This window comes from Teleopsis dalmanni, chromosome 2 (assembly GCF_002237135.1).
Source record: "Teleopsis dalmanni isolate 2A chromosome 2, ASM223713v2, whole genome shotgun sequence".
NCBI lineage: Eukaryota > Metazoa > Arthropoda > Insecta > Diptera > Diopsidae > Teleopsis > Teleopsis dalmanni.
Genome location: NC_051847.1, coordinates 68,337,667 through 68,345,459, shown reverse-complemented (window position 1 = coordinate 68,345,459; position 7,793 = coordinate 68,337,667).

Here is a 7,793-nt window from a genome sequence, read left to right as displayed (position 1 = left end):
GTCTCGAAGACCATGTCTTGCATAACGGACGCATTCGACAGAAAGTTGTGCGCTCTTAGTGCAGTGCTCATATAATTTTTTCACCCTTTTTTTTATTTCTACTCTTTTATTGCACTCTTTAAATTTTAAATGAATTTCAATTTTCTCTTTAAATAAGTAGAAAGAAATTGTTGTATTTTGTACTTTTATTTATTTTATATAATAATTTCTTACATTACATTCAAAATTAAAAGTTTTAAAAGTAAATTATAAATTTTATTATAAATTATTATAAATTTTATTAAGATATTAAAAATAAACTAGTAAAAACTAGTAAACATAGTGAAAATTAATTTAAATAATTAACTTAATATAACTTAACATATCTAAAATTAACTAAAACTAATATAAAATAATTTATAGCATTTCGCTATCATCTATTGTTGAAGTTTTATATGTTTTCAAAAGCGTTGAAAAGGATTTTGGTACAATTAAACCTTCTGATCTTAAGAGTTCTAAAATATCATTACCAGACGCCTGTTAATCCTGTGTTTTTTTAAATATAACAGCTAATTTTTCACAAGTGTTTTTAGTTTTTTTATTTTCAACATCTTTTGTTTCGTTTCTTAAACAACTTTCACTGGAATTATTGTCTTCAATATTAATATCAATATATTTTCCAGGAACTAAGTCAATATTTCATTTGTTTTGATTTAATTTCTTTTTTTAATATTTCGTAGTTTAATGATTTTGTTTCTTTATTTATTTTGATTTTTTTAATATTTACACTTCACTTCAAAATTATTGCGTCACTTCATTTATAAAACATAGCGTCATCTGAGGCAAAATTCAAATACGTTGCTATGAACACTAAAAATGAGAGAGAAAGCAAAGAAAGAGTATTTACATTCATGTTTTGAGCAATTGTTTTACAAATTTGCTTGAAAATGCGGACGCGGTATCAAAGACCGTCTTGAAGACAATGTCTTCGAAGACCACTTTTTCTACTGGGAAGACATCCAACGATGTCAATAATTATTGAATTATTTCTAAGTATAATAATTACATATATATTATTTAAAATTATTTTGAAAATTAACAGATATAAAGAAAAAATTAAAAACAAAAAGAACGAAAACCTATTCATGGAACTGAACTCAAAGATACAATCATTAACAGAAGCGGGACGCTTCAGTTCCTGACTGGAAGGAAGTTAAAACCCTAAAATAATATAACGGCACTGCGCTATCATTTTACATTTTTGTGTCTTCAGAATGCGTACATAGTTATAGCACATTGAAATATCTTTCTTATGGCACCACTGTTGCCAAATATTTACCTTTGAAACTGTATCAAAAGATATCAGTTTTAAATAAAATAGTTTATCAATGAGATGTCCAAATACTGTTCGACATTGACCTCGTCATCTGGCTATTGACGCCAAAGCTGAACACGCTTACGAGGCGCTTTATAAAATTGATGCTTCAATCCTATAGGATGGAGATAAGCAAGCTTCAGGAAAATTCCTAAAAAATTTAGAAGTTATAATTCGATTGGTCAATCCAATTTTCAATTTCTCGAAAATGACTTTAGTCATTCTTTATAAAACTCAAGAGAGTCAGTCTTTGGGGGTCGTCAGGACGACTGAATCGTTGGTCGAAATAATATTGTAACTTTGTAATATTTAGTATTAAATAATAAATATTATTTATGAAATAAAATATAGGTTTTTTAAAATAAAAAAACCGTAACAAAATATATAATTTGCATTTGAAACAGAACACAACAAATACCAAAACTACCAACGATTATTGTAACGATGAGCTACACAAAAGCTTCGATCGTTTGAGCATAAATAAACGCGCATTGTACAAGCAAAGGGACTTCTTTGAAAAACAAAGCCGTAGGATCAGCAGAACCGTAGTCAAGATAGTCAAGGTAGTCAAGGTAGTCAAGGTAGTCATCATATATCTTTGCTAGTAGATTTTGTATTTAGGATTGAATAACTCAGATTGAAATTCTAATCACCAAGAGAGTGTCGCCTGTTCGAGATCATAAATATAACTTTAGGAGAATAGTTACTAACGCACGATAATCTTCCAGGAAACAAACGTAGTAAACATATTATTAAACGAATAACATATAATTATATAAGATTCTCTTTTTTTAAATTGTCTTTTAAATAAATAATAAATAAAATTCATTAAATCGCCTTTGACTTCCAGAAGTTATTATCAGCATTATCAGAGACTACACCATCTCGTTACAACATATATTCTTCAGATATATAAATGACTTTCATATAAGTTTGTTGATTCTTTGTAGATACTTTTGGATGCTTTGTGGCAGCGATAACAATTCGCTACGAAATTATATTGATTTCACCACACAATGTATAATTAATATTTTATTATATTGAATAAAAGGTGTGGGGCTTTTCATACATGCTTTTAAGTATTCCTCTACGTGGTAGGCACCTTGTCGTGGTGTAGGGGCTTAGATACAACTTGAGCTATTCTGATCAATATTTCAGTCAGTGTTATCACTGATGTCACTGACTGGAATATTGATTGAGATTAGAGCAAGAAGTGCAACCGAGATCTACCAGTAGGTTAAGGTAGAATGTGTTGTTTTGTAATCTATGTTTGTAGTGGTAGTAATTAGTTATAAATTTGTAGTTAATTTGTTGTTTGTAGTTTGTAGTTTGTAACTTTGTAGTCTTTGTAGTAGTTAGTTTGTAGAGAGGCTCTTTGTTTTTGCAAGCTGGCAAAGTCTGAATGGCTAAATAATACTCTAGCGTCTCAGGGAGTAGGTGGCGGTAAAGACCGTCCACTAAGTTCCAGCTTATCAGCCAGACTCGTAAGGGTAAATGCGACAATCTCTCAGGCTGATGGGAAGCTCTTGATATGATCATGTCTCTGCCAAGGGTGGACTGCTGATTGTCGGGCTGGGAAGAGAAAACTTCCCGGGTACGTATTTCTAGTAATTATTGTTTTAATATGTGTAGCTATCAAGTTTGTACGATACCTATAAGAACCCCCAAATCTGAGGTAGACTGTTACGCCGAGGATGCTTGACTGGAGGGGTGCATCCAGTCTTTTAGTAATGAACTCAGGATACCGGGCACTCTCCTGTTTTAATTAATGCCTTCTCAAAGTATGGGGCTCTGCTTTGGGTGACTGTTCTTTCCCTTATATTAAACACTATATATGGAAAATAATCTAAATATACCTATTAATAATATAATTACAGAGTCAGAGGAAGAAGCTCTACTCCGTTCGCCAACGAAGGTTGGAGGAAATCTTGAAAAGAGGCTTGAAGCATCTCTCAAGATTCAGGATCTGGATGATCTGAACCCATCTGCTCAGAGTCCAATGGTATCAAGCGGTGGGAATACCTCTCCGGTGATTGGCACCCAGAGTCCTATGGACACAGGTGACCACGATGGCGGTGCGTCTAATGCTAACACCCAGAGCATGGTGAACTCAGGTGACGGCAGCATAGAGACCAGAAAGAAAGCGGAATACTTCATCGGGGCTCAGAAAAGACGCATCAAGGCCATGATTAGGGATGGATTGGATTTGGAGACTGCGAAGCAGAAAGAGAGAGAGCGATACTCTCTCTACAAAGCTTCCTTGGCAGCAGAAGGAGAAAGTGGCAGACCCAGTACCAGCAAAAGCTGCAGATCTAATAACACATTAGATGTAGCCAATGCTTGCAAAGTGGCTATCGCCCATGAGAAATATCCGGAGGTGAATCTCACTAGTGACCAAATGGAGTTGATAAAATCGAAGCTCCTGGAAGAAATTGACATACTTCCCAAACACAATAGTGTCTACGGCTTCATCACCAGTGTTAACAGAGACGGATGGCTCTCATTAACATGCAGCAAAGGTGAAACGAGGAACTGGCTGACCACCTGTGTCCCAAAACTCAAACCATTCCCGGATGCTATTCTCAAAGTGTTTCAGGGCGAAGAGATGCCCAAAACCTATGTGTGCATCACATTTATTCCCCCCTCTGCTGTGCTACCACCAGAAATTCTGATGTCCCGATTGGAAAAACAAAATGGTGGCATTTGCACATCATCGTGGAGAATTCTCAGGACTGAGAAAGATAAGAATGGTGGGGAAACCGTTACGATCTCGGTGGACGAAAAATCCAAAAATTGGATAGTCGGTCAGGCAGGGAAGCTGTATCTGAACTTCACACAAATTCACGTACGTGTGAAGGGAGAGCCAACTGGACCCAAGAAACTGACGACTAAAAGGCCATTTACGACAGAGAAACCCAGTGACGTCAAGCAACAGGTGCCTCCATCCAAAAGGCCGCTTTCAGGTGATAGACCCAGTACCTCAAAAGCACAGGCAGATAAGCCAAGTGAGACGGTTAAGGTCACACGGGACAGCACCCGAAATGAAGTCGGACCCAGCACCTCAAAACAGCAAGGTGGCACACCGGTATCTAGCATAAAGGACCAGAAGCAAGGGCCAAAGAAACCAGCTTCAAGATCCCCTCGACAGGAAGCACCCACTCATGGGACAAAATTGCCCAAGTGGATGCGGAACGGTAGAGGACGATACCAATAAAATGATGAGGTGCCTGCAGGTTAATCTTCAACACGCCAAAGCTGCTACGGCGGTGTTGACACAGCGACTTCTATCTGAAAAGATTGACCTAGTCTTTATCCAGGAGCCATATGTATATGAGAACCAGATAAAGGGAATAAAAGGTAAGCTACTGTACGATCATGCCAGCCATGGTCGACCTCGTGCTTGTATTGTGGTAAGAGATGACATTAATGCTTTCATTATTCCACAGCACACCAACAAGGACCAGGTAGCAGCTATAATTTCTGTGGACACCCCAGTAAGTAAGACAGAGCTCATTGTCTGCTCATCTTACCTACCTGGAGACTCCCAAAACCTGGACTTCCTATCACTGAAAGGACTAGTAGACTACAGTGTTAAAAGCAAGAGGCAACTCATCGTTGGAAGTGACGCTAATGCACACCACACGATCTGGGGCAGCACCGACATCAATAAAAGAGGTGAGTGTCTATTTGAATTTATAACTGGTAACAACCTATATATTTTGAATACGGGCAATAAGCCCACTTTTATAAACAGAATCAGGGAAGAGGTATTAGACATCACCCTAGCTATACAATTTATAAAACATTTTATCAAAAACTGGAATGTTTCAGCAGAAACATCCATGTCTGATCATCGTCAGATAAGATTTGATATTGATCTAAATATGAAAGTAAGGGAATCGTATAGGGTGCCTAGGGCCACAGAATGGGATCTTTATACTGACGAAATCAAGGCCAATCTAGGCAGTAATAAACATACGATAAACAAATTCATGATTTAGAAATAGCTGATGCTGCCTTAAGCACAACTATTATAAATGCCTACCATGGGGCCTGTCCGGTGAAAAATAAGACCGGCAACAGAAGTGCACCATGGTGGAATAAAAAGTTAGCCAAGCTAAGAGTCGAATCCCGGAGACTCTTCAACAAGGCAAAAAGCAACGGTGAATGGGACAATTATAAAAATGCCCTCACCGCCTACAATAAAGAAATTAGAAGGGCAAAAAGAGAATCATGGAGAGGCTTTTGCTCAGAGATTCAAAACTTAACAGGGTTATCTCGAAAAGCCACACTAATCCCATTGGGCTTCTAAAACGACCTGATGGTCTTTATACCAATGACTGCAAAGAGTCACTTATACTTCTAACAGAAGTACACTTTCAGGGATCTACAATTTACGACCAATCAATCTCCCAGCTTAGTTCCCTGGTGACCAAAAGCCCCAGAAACAATGACTGGAAGATTGCTCGTAAAATCTTCACTGAAGATAAAATTAAATGGGCGATCAACTCATTTTCTCCTTTCACAGTCCCTGGAGCAGACGGAATATTTCCAGCACTCCTACAAAAGGGACTAACTCACCTTATGCCCTACCTCATTAATATCTTTAGAGCTGGGCTGGCGATGGGAATCATTCCCACTAATTGGAAGGAAGCAATTGTCAAATACATACCTAAAGGAGGAGGTAAACCTAGCGAACTTCCTAAATCCCATAGGCCTATAAGTTTGACTACATTTCTTTTAAAAATTAACTTCTCATAAAGAATCATTCCCAGGTATTTTGCTTGGGTAACGGATGATAGCTCTTCTCCATTTAGGAATGGGTAATTGGAAAGTACTCTTTTCCTTTTCTTTGTGAAGACTACCAGACTTGTTTTCTTAGGATTTACATTTGATCCTACTTCACTGCACCATCTACTAACGATGTTCAGGGCTTGCTGGAGTCGATATGAGATCATGTCTTCATATTTACCTCTGACAAGTATGACTATATCGTCAGCATAGCCTTTTATTTCGGCATTGCCGAGAGTGGATTTAACCATTCTATTTCTTAGTACATTGCTTATCCATGTGCGTGTCGTTTCATCTACTCCTCTGTCATGGAGGCATCTTTCGATATGTGAGTGATCAGTATTGTCAAACGCTCCCTCAATATCAAGAAAGCATCCCACCGCAAATTCTTTGCAATCTACAGACTCCTGTATTTTATTAGTGAGACTGAGTAATGCATGTGTGGTGGATTTATTTTGTTGGTAGGCGTACTGGTTGGCGTGGAGTGGATTTATAGATAAATACTCTTCCCTTATATGCCTTTCCACTATCTTCTCCATAGTTTTTAAAAGAAATATAGTCAAACTTATAGGCCTATGGGATTTAGGAAGTTCGCTAGGTTTACCTCCTCCTTTAGGTATGTATTTGACAATTGCTTCCTTCCAATTAGTGGGAATGATTCCCATCGCCAGCCCAGCTCTAAAGATATTAATGAGGTAGGGCATAAGGTGAGTTAGTCCCTTTTGTAGGAGTGCTGGAAATATTCCGTCTGCTCCAGGGGCTTTGAAAGGAGAAAATGAGTTGATCGCCCATTTAATTTTTATCTTCAGTGAAGATTTTACGAGCAATCTTCCAGTCATTGTTTCTGGGCCTTTTGGTCACCAGGGAACTAAGCTGGGAGATTGATTGGTCGTAAATTGTAGATCCTGGAAAGTGTACTTCTGTTAGAAGTATAAGTGACTCTTTGCAGTCATTGGTATAAAGACCATCAGGTCGTTTCAGAAGCCCAATGGGATTAATGTGGCTTTTTGAGATGACCCTGTGAATTTTAGCGCTACTGCTTAAGTTTTGAATCTCTGAGCAGAAGCTTCTCCATGATTCTCTTTTTGCCCTTCTAATTTCTTTATTATAGGCGGTGAGGTGAGGTTTTTGTCTTGTAGAATAGTCTCCGGGACTTGACTCTTAGCTTGGCTAACTTTTTATTCCACCATGATGCACTTCTGCTGCCGGTCTTAATTTTCCCTGGACAGGCCCCATGGTAGGCATTTATATTAATTGTGCTTAAGTCAGCATCAGCTATTGCTAAATTATGAATGTTGTTTATCGTATATTGCCTAGGTTGGCCTTGAGTTCGTCTGTATATAGGTCTCACTCAGTGGCCCTAGGCACCCTATACGATTCCGTTACTTTCATATTTAGATCAATATCAAATCTTATCTGACGATGATCAGACATAGATATTTCAGACATTCCAGTTTTTGATAAAGTGTTTTATAAATTGTGTGGATAGGGTTATGTCTAGTACCTCTTCCCTGATTCTGTTTATATTTGGGTTGTTTCCTGTATTAAATTATTTAGGTTTTTACCTGTTTTATTGATATTGGTGCTGCCCCAAATCGTGTGGTGTGCATTAGCGTCATTTCCAACGATGAGTTGCTTCTTGCTTTTT